A 13,926-nucleotide genomic window follows, 5' to 3' on the forward strand; every position below is an offset into this window, starting at 1 on the left:
TCCTTAGATGGCATAAATCAGCATAGCTTTACAGACTTCAGCAGTATCAATTTACACCAGCTGAGGATCTGGCCAATAACTTCAATACTTTGTTATATGATCATTGAATTGAGCACTGTACAGTGATATAGACTAAGGACCCAGTGCTGCAAGCTGATGTAGCCAGGCAGATCCTTATGCCAGTGTCGTGCATCAAAGTCAAGATTGTAGGAGCTGATCAGCATGGAAGAGCTTGCAAGGTCTGGGCATGAAAGTTTAGGGCAAGATTCTGATCTCATTTACACATATGCAAACCTGGAGTAACTGCACTGAAGTCAGTGGAATTGCTCCAAATGTATACTGTTGCAAATGGGATCAGAATCTGGCCCATAGCATTTTTCTTACCTATGTACTCACTATCAGATCACAGTACAGAAAAAAAGAAAATGTGTATGTTACCATGGGATACCACTAGGCATACTGCACAAGATCACTTTTGGTTTGGGCCCTGTATATGCAAATATGTCCACTTGTACTTATCAGTAAGGGGGTAGCAGATCTATTACTATGGGTCACTTATTCCAACATGTAAAAATAAGTCACTTGAGCATTACAATATTTGACATATCCATCTATAAAATGAGCATTACACTGACATTCTGGAGAACATCTAAAGAAATCTAACTGCCTTGCAGTACCAATGAAAGATGCTGGATGGACATAGGGGAAGTTCTGTCATTGGGGCATCTAAGACATGATGGAAATGAGATTATCAAATCACAGTATAATATTTTTATCTTCAACCCAGGTTTACGTGCTGTTCACAGCTGTTCATGTAATGGAATAATTCTCCCAGATGCAGGATGCAAGAGGTAGGTGGGCAATATGCCCAAGACTGTATAGTGCACATTGTCTCCAATGTTAGCAACCCCTACCCAAACTGAAGTCTGATGACACCATGGGAATTATATATCTTTGCTTTCAGCTTTAACTCGCTTCTCAATCACAGCAGCTGGCTTTTGCCTGGCTGGGGAATTGACAAAGATTTGCTGTACTCTGGGCTGATGGAGTCAGGCACTAAAAGCCCATCTGAAGACGAGGCGTTGTTGCTAGGACTGCTTGCAAGTCATGGGTGTAATCTTCAAACAGCAAAATGTGTCCACAATTATCAAGATGCTAAATTTTGCCAGTGGGCTAGTAGGAGGCAGTTTTGCCAACCCATCCGGTAGGGCCAGGGGCCTCACCAAAGTGAAGAGGGGACAAACAGTTACTACATACATTTTAAAATCCAGTGAAAATATCCCTATAAAACGCAAAATCAGCTTAAAGAAAGTTTATGCAAGAAATCCTCTGCTCGTCAGCTTCATTGACTTCAATGGAGCTATGCCAGTTTACCCCAGCTGAGGACCTGGCTCATGCCATCTCTTATAGGCAGGGCTGGTAGCACCGTCTATCGTTAAGGTTGCCCAGCACTTCCCATGATAAGAACCTATTTTCAGTTGCTTATAATTTTGCCAAAATATAACCATTTGGCCTGAAAATTTCATGCCAAGTGTCTGCCTCAGGCTGATTCTATTTTGTTGTTGTTGGTTTGGTTTGGTTTTTTGTGTTTGGTTTTTTGTTGTTGTTTTTGGTTGGGGGGGGGCGGTTGTTGCTGTTGCTTTGTTTTTTGAAAACGTCAGCCAAAACAGTCCAGTTGATTTTGAGAATGAGACTGGTGAAAAGTATATTGGTTTGCCCATGTTGAAAATTCTGGTGACTTTTTCTTTCAGAAGCACTAGCATCCCCATATTTTGCGGAAGGGACTTAAAATTTGGCAGGCAGGTGGTCTTTGTGCAGGGATGGGCCCTTTTCCATCCCCATGAAAATCTACCCAAATTTGGCCAAGTTATAAGCCTTGAAAAATGACAGTTTGCATGTGCTCAGTAGAAACTTGCTAGAGTTTGCAGCCACATTCTCCAAGGAATCCGTTCACACTGCGTGTGCGCCAGCCTGCAGCTGATCAGGGCTTTCCCTGCAATTGAAGCTCTGGGCTGCTGCTGATCGTGCGGGGTCCTGGCACCTGAACTGAGAGCAGAGAGCCTGTCTCTCCTGTATTCTCAGTGTCTCTGTGCTGGACCTGGATAGCGTGCAGGAGGAAGCTGCCTTATTCAAATGTGGGGGGAAGAACAGGCAATTCTGTAAGGTGGGAATTCGACTGGGACAAGGAGTGTGGAGGGGCAGGGGAGAGAGACTGAGACAGGAGGCGGTTGGGGGGAAAGGGAGGAAGGAAAACGTGGACTGGGAGTTGGGTTGTGCAGGGTGTATTTAGTGCACAGGATAAACCTGTTCTGGGGATGTATCAGGATTGTGTAGAGAAGAAGGCTATTGTCTGCGGGACCCCTGCCTCCTCTGTGGCAGAAGTTGGATGGTAGGTACCTATTGCAGGTATTGGGATGGGTGAGCCTAGGGTAAGCCTCCACTTTATCTGGGGAAGAACCATAAAGCCCAGACTGCAACTAAATTTGGGGGATAAAAAATGAGTAAATGGGATGGAAGGGGAGACACCAAGCAAAGAACCCTGGACAGTGCCCACTGCTCCTCAAAGGAGTCCAAGGAGCCCGTGGGTGCCATCCAGAGGAACTGTGACTGTAGACTTGAGGCAATAACAGATGGTAAACAATCCCCATATTCACAGAGCACCACCCCTCCACCATCACCCCCAATCAAGCTTCCTCCTCCTGATCTGGTGGATGGCCACCCTGGCCAGAGCCAAGAGGAGGTTGATGGGAAGGTCTCATGATTTTGTGGGGCCACAAATGGGGTGTGCAAATACATGGAGGTACAGGGGAAAGTGCAATCAGGAAGTTCTGGAAGAGCCGGAAAAGGGGCTGCAGCCTGACACACCCTACGCAGATGTGCATCAGGGTCTCCCTCTCACTGCTTAAAGGGCAAATGTCTGGAGACCCTGTGAACTGTGCCAACTGCACACCTGTGTTCTCAGCTCCACAGCAGACCCACTAACCAAGATGCCCAGCATTCTGTGATACCAGGGTGGGGTACAGTCTGGCCCACTGGGCTCCCCAACTTACACAAGTGGCAGCAGATCCCACCACATGGTGCTGGGATGGGACATGAGAGTGAGGCAAAGGATGGTCTGGAGCACAAGCATGTATAGGTGTTCACGGGGCCCAGTTCAGAGACAGACTGGCTGTATGGCATTCAGCCTGCTCAGGTAATGCATTCGGAGGTGGCTGTGGGGGACTTGTAGTACAGGGCCTGATGATGATCTCTAAAGGGCTGGGGGTGTGGGGTGAGTAGGGATCACCCTCCTGCAGGACCTACTCGAGATAAACAAAAGAAGCAGGGAGAAGAGCTGCCTTCTCCTCCTGGAGTACATGATGGGGGATGTGCAGGATGAGATGGAAGTGGTTGTGGTTGCCAGGAGACGTCAGGTATAAGCCCACCCAAAGCTAAAGGCCAGTGAACTCAAGCCACAAGTAAATACTCTAGACAGTGCCCACTACTCCTAAAAGGCTTCTAGGATGTCAGTAGACACTGCCCAGAGGAGGTCTGCCTGGAGAAGTGATTGGACAAGAGATTGGAAGTAGGCCCCACTGTCACAGACCTCTCTTTGTCCAGCTTCTTCCTCCTGGTATGATGGATGACTGCCTTTGCCAGCTCCAGGAGGAGGTCGATGAGGAAGTCCATGGATGGGGTGTGCTAGGATCTGGAGGGGTGGGGAAAAGTGCAGTCTGAACCTCAATGACTGCACTCAGGGCGCTGCAACCTGACACATCTGACGTAGATGTGTGCCAGGCTCTCCCTCTCACAGCAAAAAGGAAAAGGTGTTGGGGGAGTTTGTGAACCATGGCAAGTACATGCCCATAAGCATGTCTCCATGAAGGAGCCACCAGCTGATGTCCCCAGCAGGCCGTGGGACCAGAGTGGAGTACAGGCTGGCAGATCAGGATTCCTCAGCCTCCTGAGATGGTAACAGATCCTGCCACTTGGTGTCGGGGTAGAACACTAAAGCGAGGAAATGGATGGCGTGAAGCACCAGCATATAGAATCATAGAATATCAGGGTTGGAAGGGACCTCAAGAGGTCATCTAGTCCAACCCCCTGATACAGATTTTTCTGGGTGTGGTTCAGAGGCAGACCAGCTGGATGGTGTTCAGCCAACATAGGTTGTGTGTTGTGTGCAGTTGGGGAGATTTGGAGGGCAGGGGCTGGTGATCAATTCCGGAGGGCCACAGGTGAGAGATGGGCAGAGAGCATCCTCCTGCAGGACCTGCTTGAAGAAAGCTAGAGAAGCAGGAGGCAAGGCTGCCCTCACCTCATGGAGTACACAATGCGGGGGACACAGGGTGGGATGGAAGGTGCTCAGTGAACGAGGCAGGAGATTGCAGAAAGAGAAAGAATGGTTAAGGAGTGTTGAGTGCTGCCCTGGAGAGTTGAATTCCATTCCTGCCTCTGCTACGGAGTTCCTGTGTGATGCTAGACAAGTCACTGAAACCAAACTTTTGAAAGGTGATAACTAACTGTGTGTTCCTCATTTTCTGGGTGCCTGACTTGGGAGTCTAAGGTTGTATTTGCAGAAGTATTGAGCATTCACAGCTGCTAGTGAAGTCAACAGGACAGTTGAATAGTTTAGCTTTTATGTAATGCTAAGTAATCTAAAAATTCAGGTTTTAGGCATCTCAAATTCTCCACCCCAAAACAGTAGATACTTTTCCTTAATCTCTGGTTTCAGAGTAGCAGCTGTGTTAGTCTGTATTCGCAAAAAGAAAAGGAGTACTAGTGCACCTTAGAGACTAACCAATTTATTTGAGCATAAGCTTTTGTGAGCTTCTTTTTCCTTAATCTCTGTGTTCCTAAAATCCCTATCTGTAACTAGGGGATAATCTCACTGTCTCCCCTCACTGGTTGTTGTGTACTATAGCGATGAATGCTATAGCAAAGCCCATGGGGAAATTAATAATTCTGTCTTCAGAGCAGGGTTTTGATTAGAGTGCAGTAAATAGGGCCTATGGCCACGCATTAACAATGAGGAGAAAACAAATATCAAATAGATGCTCATTAAGTGAGCACTGTCCATGCTGTGCACTGAATAAAGAAGGGGTTCTATGCAAAAAAAGTAGTGTGTGAGCATGTAATCAAAGACTGTATCACAATACATACACGTCAGGGGCTGGAGTAAGGTTTCATGGACAACCTTAACTCTGGCATTTCCTAACTTTTAAGTGCTTGGCTTTTCAACCTCAATAATGTTCTTTTAACATTGTTTTTGTGTGTGTAATATTTCAGTCAATTGCTGAGAACTCTCAGCAGGGGGAAATCCCCAATCAGCCTGCCTTGTAAGGTGCAGTACACCTGGGTTTGATTATTTGTATCTATTAAGCCCCTTGGCCTGAAGCTCCAGAAAGGAAAAAAGCTTTCAGCCCCCATCTGTTGGTGAATAGGGGGAAGTACAGCTACTGAAAGAGCTTCATTTGCATAAGCTTTCTACCCAGAATTCCTCCAGGGACACTTTGTGAGCCACACCATAAATGGTCACAAACTCAGAATTCGTTTGGCAGTGAAAAATCAGAGGGGAAAAGGGCTTCTTATTTGTGAAAAGGAGTGCATCTCTTGTGGTAAGGACTCTGCTTGAGAGTCCTGAAGGCTAGTGGTTCCCCAACCCCTGTTTTGCCTTACAGGAGAGGAAGGTGCCTCCTCACTAGGGAGCAACATAGAGCTCTTTGTTGAAGCAGAGCTGAGTGAACCTTGGTTAGGTCCCTTCTATCCAGTCACTCAAAAGTGAAATCACTCTAACTGGTAGAGTCTCAGGACAGGACTTCCCAAGAGACTGGAAACAGTGAGTGGGGTTTTGCAGATGGCAAAGAGGGAAGAGAGGTGGCAAAGGGACGTTTGCCTATTGGATGTTCATAGTGAGGGGGGGCAGGGCAGGCGACTACTGCTAAAGTTACACTGGGTAGTTATTTTATCATTCATGTGTGTAATGTTGCTGTGTTTTCCCTAGTTGATGCTGCGTTCTCTTTTCCATTCATAACATTTTCTCTGTTTCATAGTGCTGGTGAGTGGGGAAGTTATGCTTGTTAAGGGCACCCAGAGAAGGCCTATAGTGATCCCAGTAATTCCTGGTGGAGGGTTGAGATGGTGTGTTTGTTAGTTTTAAGAGGAACCCCCTAGCTATTTGAACCCGCCCTGGCTGCTGCCAATGCCATCTGGCAGAAGGGTTACATCTCACTTAACCGTTAGCAGGCAATATATATATCTTTCTGCTCAGTGCAGTATGAGAAGGTTCATTCCGGTGCTTAAATACCTAATCAACAAGTCACAGCTGCTGAGAAACTAAGAACAATATTGCCTTCAAATGGTTTCTCAAGATCTTGGTCTGTTACAGTCCAAACTCTTTCCCACATTTCAGCCCACTGACTTCTGCCCCTCTCAACAATTTAAGGACTGCTGGGGACACAAATATGCCCATGAGCACACAGTCAGGCAAGCACAGTCAGCTCCCTGATTGAAAGGCCTGTGATTTACCCATGCCAGTGTGCAGTAAATAGCGAGTGAGTGCACCAAAAGTAAACAGTGGGGTTTATGTAGTTGTATTTATTCTGCTGAGACATTTCAATGCTAGTTGAGGGGGCAGGGAGGATTTTGTGTTTTTTCTATCATTCACTTAATGGGATCTGTCTGCAGAGTAAGCATCCCTTCAAACTACATCAATCTGTTTTGTAGGAGGCTATCAGGTGACAGGGTAGGTTAACACACCAGCCTTTTTATCTCTGGACATTTGTGTTCAAATCATGGGCTGAAGTGTAAATCACAGAATATCAGGGTTAGAAGGGACCTCAGGAGGTCATCTAGTCCAATCCCCTGCTCAAAGCAGGACCAATCCCCAATTTCTGCCCTAGATCCCTAAATGGCCCCCTCAAGGATTGAACTCACAATCCTGGGTTTAGCAGGCCAATGCTCAAACCACTGAGCTATCCCTCTGCAGGCTGATCCTCAGTGCTGCCAACTCTTATGATTTTATCATGAGTCTTCTGTTTTTCCTGAAAACCCCAGCTCCTGGAGTCAGGGATTAGGTGACAATCTCAGCTTTCATTGAAAAGAAAAAGTGAGTTTCAAGACTAACTAGTTTCATGGTGGAACACACAGGTTCAGAAACTAGAAGACAAAAAGAACACAGGATTCATTCTTTTTTTAAAAACTTACAACTTTTAAGCCCACCTTATCATTTTTGAGGCCTGATTTATGGTGGACATTTAAAAAAAAAACTCCACCAAAACAAAACACTGCACACACAATTATCCCCCTGGGGAGACAATGAGTGACAGAATGAACTACATGTGACAGATGTTAGTCACACTGTTTAATGCCCTACTAGAAGGTGCTCAGATACTACGGTGAAGAACTTATGGAGAACAGAACAGATTTTTGAACTCTTGGGGTTGATGACACTGGATTCCTCAAAGACACTAAGCTTATTATCTCCTTCTCCTTAAAGCAAACATATCTGGTTATTGAAGTAAACCTTCAAAGGAAACTCCTTCATTGAGATGGAGCCTGATATGTTTATGAGCAGGATTATATGACAGAGTTACCTGTGATACCAGAAGACTGGATTCGATGACCCAGGAGGTCCCCGACAGTTCTATGCTCTTAGGAGGGATTTTCCTGGGTATTGTATATTTCTTTTATTTTAAAACCAGATTCGTTTTTATCGATCTACTTCTATGGCCTCCCATCACTGTTGTGTCTGAGCACCCCAGAAACATTAATTTACTCTCCCAGTACCCCATATTATTAACCCCATTTTACAGATGGGGAACTGAGGCCCAGAGCAATTAAGTGACTTGCTTATGCTCACACAGGAAATCAGTGGCAGACCTAGGAACTGAACTCACATACATTAAGTCCCATTGCAAGTATCTTAATCACAAGCCCATTCTGCTCTTTCCTTGTGGCTTTAAAACAAGGGCACCTTCAGAACCAGGGTGATTTCTATTACATTGATTTGTTTCCTTCAGCCCCTCCGGTGACTAATAGTCCGATCCATATCCCACCCAAGTCAATAAAAATACAGAGAGATGGAGCAGGTCCCAAGCTGGCCCATGGATCAATTCTGGCTGCTCACTAAGAAATTGTCTTTATGTTTTGGAATGGTGCAGCCATAGAATGAAGGAATTGGGGAGCTTTTGCAAATAACCTTCTCATCCCCTGCTCTCCCAATCCTTCCAAGTGAAAAGAACTTTGTATCCCAGCTGTGTAACAAATTTTTTACCTAGGGGGAGTTGCTCCATGCTCTAGCCAAGAGATTGGGTCACCATATTTTCCCAAAGGGAAAATGGGACACCGCCAGGCCGGCCCAAACCCTCTCTGCCTCCTGCTGGTGTGGGGCTGGGCTGAGGTCCCCATCCCCCAGGGCTGGCCCCAGCCCCCCCACTATCCCGTCCCAGGCAGGACCAGCCCAAGCTCTCCCTGCCTCCTGTTCACAAGGGGGCCAGCTGAGGTCCCCCTCCCCACTGGCACCTGGGGCTGTCCCAAGCCTCCACTGCAACCCTCCCCTGCAACCCCCTCACTCCTCCCCGCCCAGGGCTGGTCAAAGCCTACCTGCTGCCCACCATGGGGTGGGGGGGCTGGTCCTACGACCCCCCGCACTGTCCACCCATGCGTGGGGCTGGTCCTCTGAACAGAACTTCACCAAAATAATTCCTAGAGCAGATCTTTTAGAAAAACATCCAGTTTTGATTTAAAAATTGTCTGTGATGGAGAATCCACCACAACCCGCGGTAAATGGTTCCAGTGGTTAAATACCCTCACTGTTAAAAATTCCACTGCTTCCCAGGATACAGTCCCCCATCTTGTAAGTATTCTACATTCTTTGTTCCCAGATCTGTACGTTTACACTGAGCTGTATTAAAACGCTTAGTGTTTGCTTGCGCCCTCCTTACAGAATGATCCACGTCACTCTGTATCAGTGATCTGTCCTATTCATTATTTACCACTCCCTCCCAGTCTTTTAACAGTAATGATTTTACATTTTCTTTGAGGTCATTGATAAAAATGTTAAATAACGTATAGCTAAGAACTGATCCCAGCAGAACCCCATTGGAAACAAACTGGCTTGAAGATGATTCCCTGTTTACAGTTAAATTTTGAGACCTATCAATTATCCAGTTTTTAATCTATTTAATGTGTGCCATGTTAATTTTCTATTGTTCTAGTTTTTAATCAGAATGTCATGCAGTACCAAGTCAAACACCTTACTGAAGTTTAAGTATATTACATCAACACTATTATTGTTATCAACCAAACTTGTAACTTCATAAAAAAAATCAATTTACTTTGATGTGATCTATTTTCCATAAACCCATGTTGATTGGCATTAATTATATTGCTCTCCTTTAATTCTTTATTTATCGAGTCCCATATCATCCACTCCATTATCTTACTTGGGATCGATAATTACCCAGGTCACCTATTTACCTTTATTAAATATTGTCACATTAGCTTTCTTCCAGTCTTCAGGAATTTCCCCAGTATTCCAAGACTTATTGAAAATCAACATTAATGGTCCAGCAAGCTCCTCAGCCAGCTCTTCAAAAACTCTTGGATGCAATTATCTGGACCAGCTGATTTTAAAATGTCTAATTTTGGTAGCTGCTGTTTAACATCCTACCAAGATAGTAGTGGAATGGAAAGAGTGTTATCATCATCTTCATATAACTACATCATCTTTTTTTTTCCAAATATGGAACAGAAATATTTACTGAACACTTCTGCCTTTCCCCAGTATTTCCCCAGTATTCCAAGACTTATTGAAAATCAACATTAATGGTCCAGCAAGCTCCTCAGCCAGCTCTTCAAAAACTCTTGGATGCAATTATCTGGACCAGCTGATTTTAAAATGTCTAATTTTGGTAGCTGCTGTTTAACATCCTACCGAGATAGTAGTGGAATGGAAGGAGTGTTATCATCATCTTCATATAACTACATCATCTTTTTTTTTCCAAATATGGAACAGAAATATTTACTGAACACTTCTGCCTTTCCTGCATTATTATCGATAATGCTAACATTTCCATCGAGTGATGAACCAATACTATTGTTAGGATTCTTATTGTTCCTGATATACTTTTTAAAAACTCCTTATTGTCCTTAATTCTGGGGCGATAGATTTCTCCTTGTGTTCTTTTGCTTCTCTTCCTTGACTGTAGGACTGTGGCTTTTGGGGGCAGCTAATAAAGTATTCTGAAGCAATTCCCAATTATCATTCACATTTTTCTGATTAATTTTTTCCTCCTAGCTGATTTGGCTCATCATTGTTTTCAGCTAATTAGGTGCTTAAATAAGAATCAAGGTGCCAAACTTATACATCAAAGATTGAAAATGTTGATCTATGTGTCTTGTCCAAATTCACATAGCAATAAGTGGCTACAACCCAAATCAATTTCCCCATCTATCAATTGGCCATAAAACCGCTTAGCTACCATAATAAAGTGCTTTGAGATCTATAGACAATAAGTGCTGGATAGTATTAGAGCAGGATGACTGAACTTCAAGCAAGAGAATTCAGTTTGATTTACAGCAACTCTTAATGTTTAGTCAGATGCAGTTTACTTACACTCACTTTGTGAAGTTGCTTTAGTATTTTTAACCAGATTAAAAATATTTCAGGAAGAAAAGCTCAGTAAAAATGACAGACTGTGTGGCAACTTGCCTGGGGAAAAAACATACCAAATTATGTATCTATAGTTGAGCTGGTTAAAAATAGTTTTCCAGTGGAAAATGCTGATTAGACAAAATCAAAATGCTTCACAGGAAAACATCAACATAATGGAAATTTTTGATGAAAAATTTAACAAAGTGTTTCATTTCATTAAGGATGAAGAGTTTGAGTTTGACTGTGTTATATTAGTCTAAATGAAGCTCTTTGACCTTGTCAAAACTATATTTTTCTGAGTATTTCATTTCACAGGAAATGCTGACATTTTGATTCAGAATGAAAGGAAATGTCAAAATATTGGAATTTCCCGTGGAATGGAAGTTCCAACTTCGATCCAGCACTAGTCCACCAGTTTAACACAAAAGGAAGGAAAGCAGGTGGCTGCTCAGAGAAAACTTTTGGAAATGAAATTTCTGATAGCCCTTCAAATGCTCCTCTCCTGTGAAGTGGCATGCGAGCTGATTTCAGTGTCACTCACACTGCCCAGGTCCTGGCCACCGGTCTGGGGGGCTCTGCATTTTAATTTAATTTTAAATGAAGCTTCTTAAACATTTGTAAAACCTTATTTACTTTACATAATAACAATAGTTTAGTTATATATTCTAGACTTATAGAAAGAGACCTAAAAACGTTAAAATGTATGACTAGCACACAAAACCTTAAATTAGAGAGAATAACTGAAGACTTGGCACACCACTTCTGAAAGGTTGCCGACCCCTGTGCTAGGCTTTAACTCAACAGGAATCTTGGGACAGATCATCAGCTGGTGCAAATCAACGTAACTCCATTGACTGCAATGGAGTTACACTGACTTATGCCAGCTGCAGATCTGTCACATTCACTTCAGTTTACACCAACTGAGGATTTGGCCCTTTGCCTTTTCAGTTTCATGGTAGCGGCCATGCAACATGTGGAAATATGCCTATATAGAGTTTGCTTCTGCATCACTGAGGTCAATGGGAGTTTTCCCATTGACTTTAATGGGCATGGGATCAAGTCCACACATACCTAACAGATTCAAAGGCTGGGTGCTAAACCAAGTAAACGATGGGAAAGAAAGAAGAAGAAAGTCATTAAGAGTGCTACCGGGTGCTGACAGAACAGGCAGCATGCCAGCCAGGTCAGAGAAAGGCCAGGGGAAACAATGTACCATTTGTTCCACCATAGTCTTAAACCCAGTCCCCGCAGCCAGGATTCATATATTATGTTACAACAAAGCAGCGCTCACTGGGGTCCAGCCTGCCAGTTTGCTTGATCAATGTCTGAGTTTAAAGGGGAGGCAAAATGGAACGGCTTCTGTGAAAGATGTCCCTGGGCAAGTGCCTCAGGGAGAGGGGCTGGCCCTGTGAAAGTGCTCCTCTTGTCATCTGGGTTATTTTGGTGTTATCGTCACTTTTTGAAAGTTTGAACTGAGTGCTTGGGAGGGTTGCTGGGCCCCAGGAGTCTGACATCATCTCTCCACAGAACAGGTAGAGCAGGGGCAGAGTAGGTGTTACAGAACAGGTGACAGACACCATCACAATATAAACAACGCACATACGTGGGGAGTGGAGACTAGTACCCTGCTGTTAAGATCTCATGTCATTCACCACTGGAGGTAAAAAAAACAAAACACCTTAGTGTTTCCACTAGTAGGTCCCATATGCATTCTGCTAGGCAGCCACTCGCTGGCAGATTCACTTGTCTGGTGCAGTGGAAGAGGAGCGGGTGCTCCAAACACAGGCTTATTCAATGCACAGTTCTGCTTCCTTTGCCATTCGGCCTGCACATGGGACAGATTCACAAAAGAGCTCAGCTCCCGTTTTGCCATCTGAATAAAAGGACTGTAGATTTTCAGAAGCACTCAGCACCCTGCATGATTCTCAGCAAGAGGGGCTAGGTGCTGAAACTCTGACTCGAAGGCCTTGATCCTATGAGGCACAGAGCAACTGCCTTTGACATCTGTGAGAGCGGGATCCAGCTGCTTTGTAAAGTGCTCTTTGGCCCCCTGGGATTCAGGCGACCATACAAAGGGTGGTGATTCTTAAAGACAGTGGTTCTCAACCTTCTTTTACCTAGGGACCCCTACACTTAAATAGACAAACCTGCTGACCTCCCAACCACAGGCAACACAATGGGGGGAGGGGAAGAAACAGGGTCATGACCCCTCCCACTCCCTGATTTCTGCCTTCCATTTGGCCCTGCTCCCTGATTTGCAGCTGTAGCAGGGCAGAGCAGTGGTGGGTCTCCTTGGCTAGCTGCTGGCCTGTTTGTGGAGTCAATGGCTCTCAGGCAGCCCCTTCTGATGGCAGGGGGAAATCTCTCTTTTGCAGTGATTCTGCAGTTTTTTGTTATGCCTCCCCCTCTCCCCCAACCCAGATAGACTGGGTAGCCCACTGAGGTGAGTCTGAGGGTGGAGGTGGTGCTCCCTCCCTCCCTGAGCCCTGCCATGCAGGGATGAAGCCGAAGTCTGAGCCCCACCACCCAGGGCTGAAGTCTGGTTTATTTTAGAAGACCCCCTGACACCTGCTCGCAGCCCCCCAGTGGGCCATGGACCCCCAGCTGAGAACCAGTGGCTAAAGATATGTTCAGAGAGCAACATTTGAGTCAGGATCTGGATTCAGAACACCCCAAAATTCAGGGGTGCTTGGATGTAGGGTTTTTGAGGCAGGCCCAACTCTCATTCAAACCTCATGATTCGAGGTGCAAGGGGGCCATTTGTGAAAAGACTTTTTTCCCTTCATGCAACATTGCACAAATTGGTTAGGTGTATTATTTTGGGGAGGTAGGCATCTCCCTCCACTGAATGTTCACATATCTGCCATTTCAAGGAACAGAATGCCAGGCTGGGTGGATCTGATTTTACATGTCCTGTCTTGTGTTATGTCTTATGAAGTGCTACACAAATTAATCTCTCAAAAGTGCTTTCAAGGGTTTGGCCTTTGACTCCTTCTTTCATCTGACATATTGCTAACGGATGCTTTCTAAACGCAGCATATCAGCACTGATCAGTCAGACACTGTAGTGAGAGGCAGACAAGCACTCAAGATTAGAAGTGGTCTGGAAAAGGAATTTCTGTTCTGCAGGAAACGCTGACATTTGGAAATTTCCTTTTGCCTGGAATCGGCAGACAAAGTCAAAATTTTGAAATTTACTGCAAAAAGGAACATTTCCATATGTTTTGGAAACATCAGAACAACCTTACTGAAACATTTGTAATATAATATAAAAATGGAAATGAAAATATT

This window comes from Eretmochelys imbricata, chromosome 4 (genome assembly GCF_965152235.1).
Source record: "Eretmochelys imbricata isolate rEreImb1 chromosome 4, rEreImb1.hap1, whole genome shotgun sequence".
NCBI classification, from domain to species: domain Eukaryota; kingdom Metazoa; phylum Chordata; order Testudines; family Cheloniidae; genus Eretmochelys; species Eretmochelys imbricata.